This window comes from Neodiprion lecontei, chromosome 4 (assembly GCF_021901455.1).
Source record: "Neodiprion lecontei isolate iyNeoLeco1 chromosome 4, iyNeoLeco1.1, whole genome shotgun sequence".
Taxonomy (NCBI): domain Eukaryota; kingdom Metazoa; phylum Arthropoda; class Insecta; order Hymenoptera; family Diprionidae; genus Neodiprion; species Neodiprion lecontei.
Window position 1 is genome coordinate 38,606,069 of NC_060263.1, and position 13,997 is coordinate 38,620,065.

The 13,997-nt window shown below is 38.1% G+C and overlaps 1 protein-coding gene across 4 annotated transcripts in view; it reads right to left on the minus strand.

Moving 5' to 3' along the window:
* Nucleotides 1–13,997, minus strand: part of LOC107216537 (proteoglycan 4) — a 67,010-nt gene that overhangs the window by 39,857 nt on the left and 13,156 nt on the right. For all 4 annotated transcript variants that reach the window (XR_006904174.1, XM_046738997.1, XM_046738996.1 and 1 more), the window contains exon 3: nucleotides 10,778–11,139. The gene's annotated coding sequence lies outside the window, so the exon portion shown is untranslated. The remainder of the gene's footprint in view (nucleotides 1–10,777; nucleotides 11,140–13,997) is intronic.

The window sequence follows — 13,997 nt, forward strand, 5'->3', positions numbered from 1 at the left end:
TCGTTCGATGCACGCGTCTGCTTAATTGTAACAGCAATAAATTTTACGCTTCGATAATGATCGGGAATTTTACTTTAATACTGCTGAAGCAGAAAAGATGATAAAACGATGTAAAATAAAAAAAAAAAAAAAAAAACGTAACATTTTTCTCCTCATGTTATGAATCAAACGTCATTTGCATCGTACTGCAATAAACTATTCGAGGAAAAAATCTGGAAACAGCTGTACGTCACGTTTATACGCGACAATTATTCATACATAATCAATGGTATTATATAATATAACGTATATATTATAATCTGACTATGAGAATAAATTAGCGACGACATAAACGGTGTTAAATAACACGTGAGATATTGCGTCTGTGAATTAAAGTTCCGATAAGTTATACATATATGTATACATACATATGTGTGTGTGCGTATGTGTGAATAAAAAGTAATAAAATGTACACATATATATATATACGAATAAACAATTGTCCGTAATTATTTTCATAACCATGATCGAAAAATATTATAATTCAATATACAATTCGTCACTTGAATAACAAAATTTTGTCGCAACTGTAGCGACAATTTTTTTTTTTTTTTGTTGGTGGTACAATAAATTAACGTCAAGACCTAGATTGAGCGACGAGTAGAAGAATTTGGAAAAAAAAAACAAAACACATATACGTACGTGTTAAAGTAAACGACAAGATTACAACGTCGTGTCGCAGCGATAACGAGAAAATTAAAAACTACAAGGTTTAATACAATTTTCTTCTGACCATAAATAAAAAATGGAATTATTGTTATCTTTTTTTTTTTTTTTTTTTTTTTTTTTTTTTTTTTTTTTTTTTTTTTTTTTTTTATCACGTAAACTCATTTCAGGCGTAAGTTGTTACAGCAGACATCGACTTTGCGTGTTGCGTCGTTACGACGTTCCTGCACGCGTTAATACGTGTTCCTTAGCGTTGTATTACTTGTACGTATTACAGCTAGTTTCATGTAGGTAAGGCCAATATAACCGTTACGCAACACTTCCATCGCCCAGGTCTTATTTTATCTTGTGCCATGCCAAAGGAATACCAAAATGTAAATACATGCAGGTACGTAACGAAAAAGAATCGCAATGTTTACGATTTACACATATTTGCAGCTGTATATCTTACAACAATTTATTACGTTATACTAGTGCTTTGCGATTAATCGATTGATCGAAATTCTCGACGGTTTCGATTCGTACACGGACTGAACTGCAGAATTGTTATAAGGCAACTTCGATTAATCGATTGATCGAAAAAACGATTAACCGAAATGGTCGATTAATCGATTAATCGCAGAACACTACAATAATACATCGAAATTTTTGCGTGTCGAAAATCGACGAAAGGATATCGTATCGAAGTTTTTCGATACGTTAGTTCAATTTTCGCTGAAATGATTCAACGATCATATATTCATACGCATTTATACACCTGTGCGTACAGGTATAAGGTTGTGTTGAAAAAATATTGAGATTCAGGTACGTGTGTACGTCGGAAAAAGAATGCATCGTTTGTCGTTTCAAGACGAATAAAACATACGGAGTACAATATAGTTTTAAAATTAGTAATTACGCAATATTAATCGAATCGATATTTTTATCATTTATTTATTTTTTTTTTTTCTCGTTTTTGTTTCTATACATTAGACTACATTACGATACCTGCAACAACGGACCTGAAGAATAACATTTCGAATTGAAGAAAAAGGTAATTAGTTACGTACGTATACAATTATATCGGTAATTGAGATTTTATAGACGAGTATGTTTTTGTGGTTTCTTTTTTCTTCCTTACGTCTGTTTTACGATTTAAGAAAAAAAAAAGAAGTTAAATCGCGGCTGCACACGGAAAGCTATCAATACTCTGCGTATATGCGCTGCGTATGGGGGAAAAAAAAAATAAATAAATAAATAAAAAGAAATGGAGGAATAAAAAAAGAAAAAAAAAATGGAAGTAAAAAAAAAAAAAAGAAAAATCGCCCAGCAGGTGTCTATTACATACGCGCGATTATGGAGCTGATTATCTCGGCAAGTAAGTTCCTTGCAATGACGACGACGATGATAATGATGATGATGATGATGATCAGCCAGCGTGACTGACTCTCTAGCAGCGAGGCTTGTTCTCCCTGTGTCTTAACTTATATACGGAGCTATTTTTTTATTATACACCTATCAAAGACCGCATGTGGGAGAAAGATAACAAAATATGCGCAAAATCGCAACGCCTCGTTTTCTCTCCGGGGTTTCGCGCGGTTTTCGTCGTACAGCGTTCGCAGAAGTTATAAATAATAAGAATTTTTGCCCCGCAGCGTAAGGAAAATCCGTGCACCTTAATCTTACACGACGGTTGTATTGGGTGTATATTTCGTTGTTCCACAATGACGAAACTCGACCTCGAGATACATTTAACAAACGCATACGTACATTCATTCATTCATTCATACATACGTATACACGATACTACACATTTATACATTGTACAAGAGGAATTAAACGCCTAATATGTGTTTCTATTCTTTTCCATTATGCCTGATGCATGTATTATAGAGATATATATAAATACATATATATTTACATTATACTTTTCTGTTTATACACGATCGGTCTTCGATAAGGTTTATAACATATTGCTTTTTATCGCGTCGTTCCGTGTGATCTGTATAATTATGTTTCTAGGTACGTGTACCTGTAATATGTATTACTATTATCATTATCGTTGTCGTTGTTATTATTACTACTATTGTTATCACTTACTTTTACTATTACTGGTATGATTATCCTTGTTGTTGTTATTATTATTGTAACGCCGTAACGCAGGATTAGTCACGATAATTCTGAAACACGCGTTGAAACGCGAATTGCAATAGTATAACTATACATGATAAATAAAGTGGGGGGAAAAACAACTCAACGAACTTGTGAGATCGATTTCAATACGATCTTTGACACCGGGAGGATTGTTGCCTTTTTCTTTCTACTTTTTTTTTCACATTTTCTTTCTTTCTTCCTTTTTCTAAGTCGCTTATTCCGTTTTGTAAAGTCTCGCGTGGAAGAAAATAACAACAACAACAACAACAACAAATAAATAAAAAAAACGCTAATAAACAACTATATATACAATGCATATATAGTATATATATTTATTTTTTTTTTTCGAAATTCGAATTATCCTTCTCAGTCATTTATGCGTTACCGATTAGTCATGCATATACGTGTGTATACCTATGTACAGTGTGGTTGTGCAAATGCGAAAATCAAACAGATCGGAAATGACGTTGTTCAGAAGGTAAAATAGCGTATACTGCAGAGAAGCATGAAGAGAAAAAAGTATGAGTAAATAAAAAAAAAAAAATAAACAACACAGCAAGTACGCATATATTCATACATGATATATGTTTACGACGATATTGAATATACAAATATATGTGCATACTCATAGTCAGCATACCCGTATTAAAATAATATTTCCTTCTCACAATTGCAGTCTCCTCATACATGTATATTTATTTCGTATGAATTTTTTTTTTTTTTTCCTTCATGTTATTCAATCATTGGATAAACGGTAACATAAACGCGCAGTGTAGTAAAAACGCGAGCCAAGCACACAACAGTACGAGTTTAATATTATTTTATATTCTCTATTTTTTTTTTTTTTTTTAGCTTACTCTCCCCTAAATCACCCGCCGTCTATTATTCTGTTCCCTTTATCTGTTGCTGTAATTTTAATTTTCAATTAATAAACAAAAGTCCTATAAACAGTAAATTTTGTTAGCCTCTTTAGGTTTTATTTTCGTAGTATAAGTAATACCGAATACATTGTAAATAATAATCCGCCGGTCGATAAATAAAATAAAAATAAATTCTATAGACTATAATTTGTATGACGTATAAATATTAGATAATTCTAATTAACATTCATAATTTAGCAACGCTTAATATACGGTACCGTACGTACTATGTACAATGTACGTCTGTCTTTTATAACCGTTTATGACAGATCTTACAACGCTAATAACAAAAAAAAAAATCATACAAAACCTAGGGAAGAAAAAAGAAAGAAAGAAAAAAAAAACGACCGCTCGTTCGAAATCAAAATAAATAATACACGGCGCGGAGATAATAAACGTTGGCGGGTTCGTGCGTTGGTCGTTTCTCTGTCGTTTAAAGGATACAGGATTGTGTTTGCATTGAGTGTGTTGCATACTTTTATATAAATATATATATATATATGTATGTATGTATATACACATTGTCTCCCATACGTGCATATGTTGTGTAAAAATGTGAAAAGTGACAAGAGTTTACAGTATATTGTATAGAAACAACACGCACTATATGATTATATCATGATGATAATTATGATGTCGTCGTGTCTCGAAGTTCGGATATTGGGCGTTGATCGAAGTGAAGAAAAGAACGAAGGATGAAAGGAAGAGAGAAAAAAAAGTAGGAAAAAAAAAAAGAAACAAAAAATCAAAGGCGACAATTCCGAACGATGAATCCCGGATCGAAAGAGGCACTCGGTCATCGCGTTGGTATTCGCGTGAAATATCGAAGAGCAGAGCCGAGATGACGACATATTGACAATATGCCGTCAGTCAGATGATCGCGACAATTTTCGAACGGTATATATTCAACGATTATATGTATACATACATACACATCTAACAGGGACGTTAAATAACTTTTAAAAGAGTAGATTTATCGCAAAATGATAACAGACCTTTTTTGTAGAGCGTTAAATTCCCTACGAAAATACTTTCTGACCTTATCGGTACGCTGATGCGTTGACCGGTTATAAAGTTTAAAAGTTAAGAAAAAAAATATATATTTCCCATGTTATTTAAATGGGAAATAGAATATTAATATCAAGAGCTCAAACTTTGACAGCATTTTTTTCCGTCAAATGGAACTATATTTTTGACTTGAATTTTGAAAAAAAATAGTCGATTTATTCATACAGTCCAATATACATATATATATATATGTATGGATGTACAGACGTACTTAGATTACATGTACGAAGAAGAAAAAGAAAAAGTAAGACATAGTCAATAATAAAAACAACGATAAACGATATAAAATTCAATCCGTGATCCTCATCGATAGTCGAGACGATCTTGCAGATTTCAAGGCGCAGCTTATGTGACTGCTGATGTGTCGGAGTGCGATGGCAAGACATGTATCAAATATACATATATGTAAGCATGTGCGAGTATGCGATTAACGTTCGATCTCAACAACAACAATGCGCTAGTATAATACCGTTGACCTTGAGCCGGCGATAATCACTCGAAGCAACGCGACGTACGTGCAAGGTGTGCAAAAAAAAGATATTCTTCTTCGCTTCACGGTCTAGGATAAATATGTTGCATACCGGGACAATCTCTCGAAACTTAAAAATCAACCGCGCATGCGCGAGTTTTATCGGCTGGCCAACCCGAGTTTTCAGCTGTCGAACTCTTTCTGTCGGCGATGTAGTTGATACGAATTTTCGAGGTTAGAATCTCGAATAATCGAGGCAGCGACTCGGAAAGGTTTCGGAAGCATTTGTTGTCGGGTCGGAAAGTCGATTCTTCAAAGAACGCACGGAATTCAATGCTTACGCTCTTTGAAAATTCAAACGTAGACATTTTGCGTAGGTTGGCCCGCCTGCGTCGCGGACAAAAATATCGCTGCGTGAAGATTTCGTCGACCAATGAGATTTAATTACTTGGCGCATGCGCGGTTGATTTTCAACCTTCAAGAGATTGTCCCAGTATACAATATACAATATGCGTTGCATATTATAAAGCCCGCTCCGCCGTTCATTACATTGTTTTGAGTTTGTCACGTATTTTTGAATTTACGTTGTCACGTATGTAATACATATTTTCAGAATTTATGTTGTTAGGCGAGTACATTGTAAGCGAACACAATATTATATAAGTGTATATACATATACAGGTATGTAGAGGTGAACGGAATTTTTCCGCGATCATAATTATATGACGTGTAATCTTCCTCTCGGCTATTTTTCTCTTGTAATCGATGACTTTCAATACACTCTCGTCAACATCCAAGAAGGCGCTTATGTGTTAACGTATTGAAGATTTTCTTCTGTAATTTCTCTTTCCCCATATTTTTTGTTTTTGCTACTATCATTTCCGTCTCACTTACTTTAAATTTTACAATTTAGAAACTAGAATGAATGAAATGAAACGATTTAAATTATTTCACAATACCGTGAAAAATACTTTGATTATTATAGGTACCTATCATAACTTTAAAGGGTTGTACAAATTTTTGCACGTTTTCTTTTTTATCCTGTCATTTGGTTGCGTAACGAAAAAGTATGAGGAAAAAAAAAATAGTAAATTACTACCTACGGATTCTCGCTGATGAAAGAATATCGTAGAATTCGATTATGTCGTGCAACGATGGTGAAGAAGAAGTAATTTCCGCCGTTTCTTACACAGCCCACTGCACGACGGTATATACAAGCAACTGCAAATTCCGCGATAATAGGATGTAACTATGATTTCACGGTCGAAAACAGCGCATGTAACGTTGTCCGCTCGTGCATAGTTTCACGTGACATGCGTACGTAGGTATACCTATATACAGTACGTATGTACGCATACGTATAGTAATGTGTAAAACACGTTACCTGCGCACAGGTGATTAGAAGCGTATAATATGATATCTATACAACACGCGGACGTAACACGTAGAAAAAACGTGTTATCTCGCTTATCTATACGATGTGAAATAAACTATGTATTATATTATATTTATACACGACGAGCAAACCGAGCGTCGCACACCCTGAGCCTACGCCTACACCTCCTCCTCCTCCTTCTCTTCGCTAATTGCGTTATATGTTATGCACACAATGATTATACTCGCAATTGTAACGATCATATACTGCACGGTGTTCCTCATCGCAAGAGCAACGTAATTACAAATTAATAAAATCAGATCAATTACCGCCTTCGTCATCCTCGTACAACGACGAGATAAATAAACGATAATAGTGAAACTTACGTCACATAATATGTTTTTTCGCGATAACGTACAGCTTTCCAATCAATTTTCTCCCGGTTTTTTTTCGGTTTTCCTCATCAAGATGAGATCAATACCGGGTCAGACACTTGGAAGTTCGGTTACACCCTGTATATAAGTACACCGATAAAATCTACTTGTAGATCATGCACCTATACTCGTAGATAGATACTGGATGGATGATTAGATGTAATAACGTATTCAATAATTATTCACTCACATCTGTGCAACAACATACGCGTATTTTATCTGCGACAAGATATTATCAAAGGACGTCGTTTAAAAATCGAACGACCCCGGCAGGCGGGCGTAACCTTGTTCGATTTTTGCGGTGACGGTGTTACGGTCCCGTTGAATGCGACCCCCCCCCCCCCCCCCCTCAACAGGGCCCGGCGCCATTTTACTGGTGTCAATCTTGTTTACTTTTCCGCGGCGCGAAGGGGGGAAAAACGGTTCACCTTCGTCCCTGTTGACACCCCAACTATGTGGGCGACGGCACGTATTGCGTACGCAAACCTTGTTTCTAGAACCATATGTTTTGCCACCGCGTTTCTTTTTCCGCTAAGCTTTGCGGCGGCGGCTAAAAACGAGCGCGCGAGGCGTCTCTCTCTCGCCATCGTTCGTCTACGTCACGAGGAGACGATGCGTGCGTGTGTTGTTTACCCCTGTTGCATCATCAGGCTTATATTAATATTCATTTAATACCTCGGGTTACGCCTATAACCAGGATTTTTCTAAAATCGATTTTATTTTTTATTTCATTTTCGTAATTTTACATACATATATTAAAGTATATACACAGAAAGTTTCACGTCTATCAGACAAATATTCTCGAAGTTACGCGCACATTCGCAAAGACGCCCCGGAGCGTTTGAAAGTGCTTGTGAAACGTTGTACGCGTTTTTCTCAAAACTATGTTTTCAAAGTCGGTGAGCAAGGTTTCTCGGAAACTGGCTGAACCCGTCAGTCTCAAATTTTTACACTGGCTTTATGAATATATTTTTCAGTTCTTGATCGAAGGTTTTTTTCTCGCCGATAAATGTTTTCGATCTTGTAAACAAACTAAGGCGAAATTTTTATGGATAATCGATTTTTTTTTTTTGAAAAGCCGCCGTTTTGTTAAAAATATATATTTTGCTTATTCCTTCGAACACGACCAGATAATGTCTTGTGTTAACTGAATATCTTTTTTGTTTCTTCATTTCGGAAGATCCAGTCCAGAGATATCTTGCTCACCGCAAGACGCCTCGTTTTAGACGTGCTCTCGGAGATCGGCTATAGCAGCTTTAAAAATAATCATTTTTACAAATACAATAAATCAGAACGAAGTTCAATATTACCCCAATATGTGTGTCATAAATTTTTGTATTAATAAATTGAAAAGTCTTTTCATGAAAAATCCTTGAAAACTCGTTTTCTTTCGGTCTCCTGACTAGGTATTACATAACTCCTTAATCCTCCGGTTACCTTGTTTCCGTTCCGGAACAAAATGCGAGTTCGGTTCTACACGAATTATGTGGCAATGACTCCCAATCTTTCACGACAGCTGCATCGTCAGTCACTGTTAGATAACTCGTATAGAATCGAACTCATAATTTTTTTCGGACCGAAAACAAGGTAGCCGGAAGGGGAAGGCATTAATGAATATTACACATGCATGTCGACTTTCTACACGCGGGCGTAACGACGGACGAGGCGGGGAAATGGTAACGTGGCTCACTCAGCAGCGCCTTAATTTCCTAACGACTTGCGAGACCCGGAATGCAGCACTTTAATTGAGGGGATTTTCATCCGTAACTTAAATTTCACGGAAATACGACGACGTCTTCATCATTGCACATACTATTTTAACCTTCGCGACGATCGTGTACTATCTTGTCCTTTCACGATCGTCTAATCCCACCAGAGAATTATTACAACAATATAATTATCCTGGGATTTTTCGGGGTTGCCGATTACGAATCTGAAATTAGGTTTTGAAAATTCAAGATGGCGGATCCAATATGGCGGTAAAAATTTCAAATTTGATCGAATCTGAACGAAAACCTGAGGGTTTTTATCGGATTGCTGATTACGATCTGAAATAAGATCGTATAAATTCAAGATGGCGGGCTGAAAATGGGCAACAAAACTTTGAAAAATTTAATAAATTTGCACAAAAATCTGAGCACAGGGTTGCTTCGGGCGATAAAAAATTTTGTCTGCCATAATAAGTCCGCCATTTTGAATTTAAAAAATCTTGCTTCAGATTCACAATCAGCGAACGTGATAATATTATTATAGCAGCGATGTCTTGGTTATTTAATCGGTTTCGAACTGAATGCCGGTGGCGCTGTCACTAAACTTTTCAAGAGAGCTTGTTACACGTAGGTACAATGAAGTAAACGATTGAATCAGAATTACAGTTACCTTTTACACTCGCGCAATCGCGGTATGCGTGTATGAATATCCATGTACACAACCGGCGAAAGCGAGTTACGAATCTCGTGCATATGCACGTATGGTTCGGGGTGTCTGTTTAAATTCCGGTAACAGATTTAGCGATAATCTCGAGAGCAGGCCGGTTTCAAAACAAAGACCGAGCCGGTATTTACGTCTGGTTTACTGTTTCAGGTCAGTTTTCACCACGCATATATGAGAAGTGAGAAAGATCATTTGAATTGGGTTACGAAAAAAGATGTACTGCGCCCCGATACTCAAGTGTTCCAGTTTTTCTTGAACTCTGCGATTATCTCACCTCGCGTGTTTTTTTTTTACAAGTTTTACGAACCCCGTTGGGGGATTCCGTGATTTGGGACAATTTATCACCGTAATCGGAGTGATTCAACACCCGGATTAAAACACACCCTGTTTCCGAACGCACTTTGGTGATTCGTTAATTAGACTAATACCCTACACCGCGTGTATAGTATATCCGATAGCAGGTGATCACGACGACACGAGAGTTCAAATTAAGCCAGCTCTTCGGTTAATTGAGTACATAAAAGTGTGCGCCCAATTCCCACGGCGTAACAAAAACGGGTCATTCGCATTCGCGGATCGGAGTTTGTATTATATGGTAGCCTGCACGGTAGGTGATTTTCGCCACCTGATATAGAGAAGGCATAGAGTACGCGGTTGGTATAGAATGTCATACCCGTTCCACCGCCATCATCATACGAACCAGTCTTACACAAAACTAGTTTTTGGTATACCCAACCCGTAAACTAATTCGCATGTGCCAATTACGCACACAAACGCAATGAATTCCACGGAACACTTCGATAATTACCTATATTTATGTACGAGTGTCTCATAATCTTGACGAAATAAATTCTGTCTACAACTCGGAAATTTCACCGTCGGTATAATTTCAACAATTATACATGTATCACAAGTCAATCGAGCCGCAATTGATGCGCGATATTTCATTGTCAAATTTCACGATAATAACATATGAAGCTGTAAAGAAAAAAAAAAATAAAGAAATTGCAACAGTTTTAATTACGCTGTACGTATGTGAAAAATGTCGATAGAATCTCGCATAATTCCTCAACAACTTTTCACGTGTATCCCCAAACAACACTCGCGATCTTTGAGCTGAAAGTGCATTTTGCGCACAATTCCATGATAATTGGCACGCCGTCGTAAAAATCCACCGTGGCGAGAGAAACACCTTTCTATGTATAACATACATGAATATGTACATATGTGACAAGTGTACCTGTGTGTAGATTTACCGGACTGGACGGCTGGCCGTCCGGCGTTCCGGTTTTTCCTCGATCCTGAGTGGCACACACCCTTCCTCGATATCGTCCCCCTCCCCTGCCAAATATCTCCACCTGCACTGTTACCGTTCCTTCCGTGTGACGCGGCGCTGCGTAAATAACTCTGATCCAACAAAACTCGCTCCACGATTAATAGTACCGTGAAGATAATAATTAGCGTTGGGTCTCGCGGCGAAAAATAATTAATCGCTTCTAACGTCAACCGGTATTTTTCCCGGCTTCAGGCCGCGCGGCTCGCTGTCGACGCTAGATCGACGCACGTTACGGACTTCCTTTCGTCAGGGCCGCGATCACTGGACTGTCGGTTCTGAGCGGCCTGCCCTCGGCGCGTTCATGCCACTTCTTCTCACCTCACCTCGCCCCCCGCCCGGCGTACTGACGCCATTCCCACTCGGTGGGATCCAGGTATGTCGGCCGATGTGTGCGATGCACTTACACACGCCGATATACCTGTCGCCTTGCGCCCCCCGCGGCGCACGATCCCGATGACTATACCTGCAACGGAAAGAAAACGACGGAGAAGAGGAAAAGTATGAAGGACTTCCGAAATTTCACATTTCGCGATCGACCCTCAAGGCCTGAAATTCCTGAGAGAGCGATCGGACCCTCAATTTTGTCGGTAATGTTGAAAAACGTCAGCTTGCAAATACATTCGAAGCTTTTGCCAAACTTCACACGCGTGTGCATTAATTAAATCGTCATCTGAAATATATTTATTGTTGAATTTTTAATAAAAATTTTCGTCGGTTGGCAACTCTGTGTCCACGTGCTTCTCCCAATCATCCCTGTACTCGTACGGAAAAACTCCTTTTCTGCTTTAATAATTCAAATTTCTCCGAGTTGGGTAAAAATTTGCACGTAATTGTTTTTTGATTTCATAATTTTGATAAATTTCAAACATTATTCGGATTCCATTTTTTCTTTCTTCTTATCACGTGCACTTCGTATGTTCAATCTGGAACGATCGTTTGCCGTCATGAGAATATTTTGTATAGGTCGAGCTGTATGAGTATGGCTGTATTAGTTGGATCGAGCGATCTATACTCGCAGCTGTTCAGCGACGCGCTGACTTTGGTGCAACGCGCTTATTGTTAGCTGCAATCCCGTCAACAGCTGACTGTCGTGGCTTGTAGACGTAACACGCATTTCTTCTTACAATATGCCGCTCTATCCCCCTAGACCAGCTGCTAATTTACAAAGAAAAAACCATGAAATTGCAATTTTTCGATGCCACTACTTATTTTTATAATCGTCGGGGATATGTAGGTCATCGGTAGCCTAAATCCAAAATTTCGATCCAATTCTGCAGCAGCTTTGGCTGCCTGCACCTTTAACTTATGGTTTAAAAGTTCAGTTACGACCATTTTTGATCAAATGTTGAAAATGGGCGATTTACAGCTTATTTCGTATAAACAAACATCCCCCATAAATTCAAGATGGCGGCCGAAGTTACTGCAATCGAAATTCTGCATTTCTTAGACCACCAATAACCCACTCGTCAATGATAAGAAAAACAAAATAACGGTATCGAACAATTTTAAATTCTAGAGGGAGCTCTCCGTTGCACGGGACGCGATCCAGGATATGTTATACTTATACAGGCTGTAAATTGTGCGCACAATGTGAATTGTCGTAGGGTACGTGCGACGGTTATTAGGGGCGTCCCATCTGCTGTTGGCTGCATTGAAAATTGCAGAGAAATAAATGACGTGGAATAAGATTTGTGTCCCATCCGTAAGGGCCAACGTTTGTCTGCGGTGTTATACCGGGTAGTTAATCAGACTTGTGGATTTTTTTTTCTGTTAGTTCATACCTGCAAAAAACGGATTTATTGACAATTCGAAACGTGGGGATGCGTATAGTCCGTACGTACGAATTCTCAATATTCCTACTTTCAGTTTTGGTGTAGAAATCATGGTTGTTATACTCGACGATTTCATGCCGTATGCGGGGTTTGCTCATGCGGCTGTAGATAATTACACAATAAAGACAAGTTGATCGTTCGGTTTAACTATTATTTTATTCTTGCTCCCATTCTACCGGAGAAAATTTTTACCCCGTTTCTATAACGCTGCTCGGGTATCCGCTGCAGTGCTCCTTCACGCATTCATGCGTGTAATAACGTCAGGAGTCTTCGAACGTCCTTGAACCCTCGACGGCATCCTTGAGCGGCCTTGCGGGCCTCCGATGTTGCATGCATAACCGTCTCGGCTTTGCGGATTATTCAAGAATTTACACAATATGACAATTCATAATCGTACAATTACGATTCTGTGGTCGGAAATACGGGTAGAATTTGTTGCTCGGTTCGTTTATTTTCGTTAACGGGTTTCTCACGAAAGTACAAAATCAGCTGTAATTTTAACTTTATCCGAAATTGTATGTGTACTTAATTGCATAATACCTGCCGCGGTAATTAGTTTTCGATTAGCATGTCAATGAACCGCGACGTACGCTCCTTGTAAAGCTTCAGAGCAGTTTTTGTTGAAACCGGTTTTTTCAAACTCTCTACCAGGATATCTCGAAGACCGTCGAACCGATCCGTCTCAAATTCACAGGGTAGCCGATCATCATCGGATACTTCCAAATAACCGAAGGAGTGGAGGAAGTGAAGTGAAATTGATCGAATCGAATCTTGATCTTAAAAAATTTGAAAATCAAATAATTCCTGATTGATTCTATACAACATTTAGAGAGCTAGTCCTCATAATTGAAAAGAGCATTGATCTACAATTAGTAGTTCTAAGCAGGGAATTAAACGCGAGGGTGATGTGAAATCAGGGAGAACTTTGAGGCCTGAGACGGAGGCAGTTCCCCAGTGATTTTTTATATCGCAGTATAAAATGTGCGGTGAAATATCAGCTAGTGAAGTGAAAATCAACAGCCCTGATTCAGAATCAGCGGCAGAGAGGAGTCTGAACGAGTCCACGTTGGTGTTTTCACTACTCTGTTTTCGTAGCGACATCTGGCACGAAATAGATTTGTGGAATTAAGTCTTGAGGTCCGTGGTCGGTAAGCGCATGTCGATAACATCATGAAAGCAGTGGGTAATGCAAAGCATATTTATAAAAGAGAAGTGCCACTGTAGTGGTCGAAGATGAACGTCGCCAACATTAATTAACAAATGATATTACCGCAGTATTACAATCGATTGAC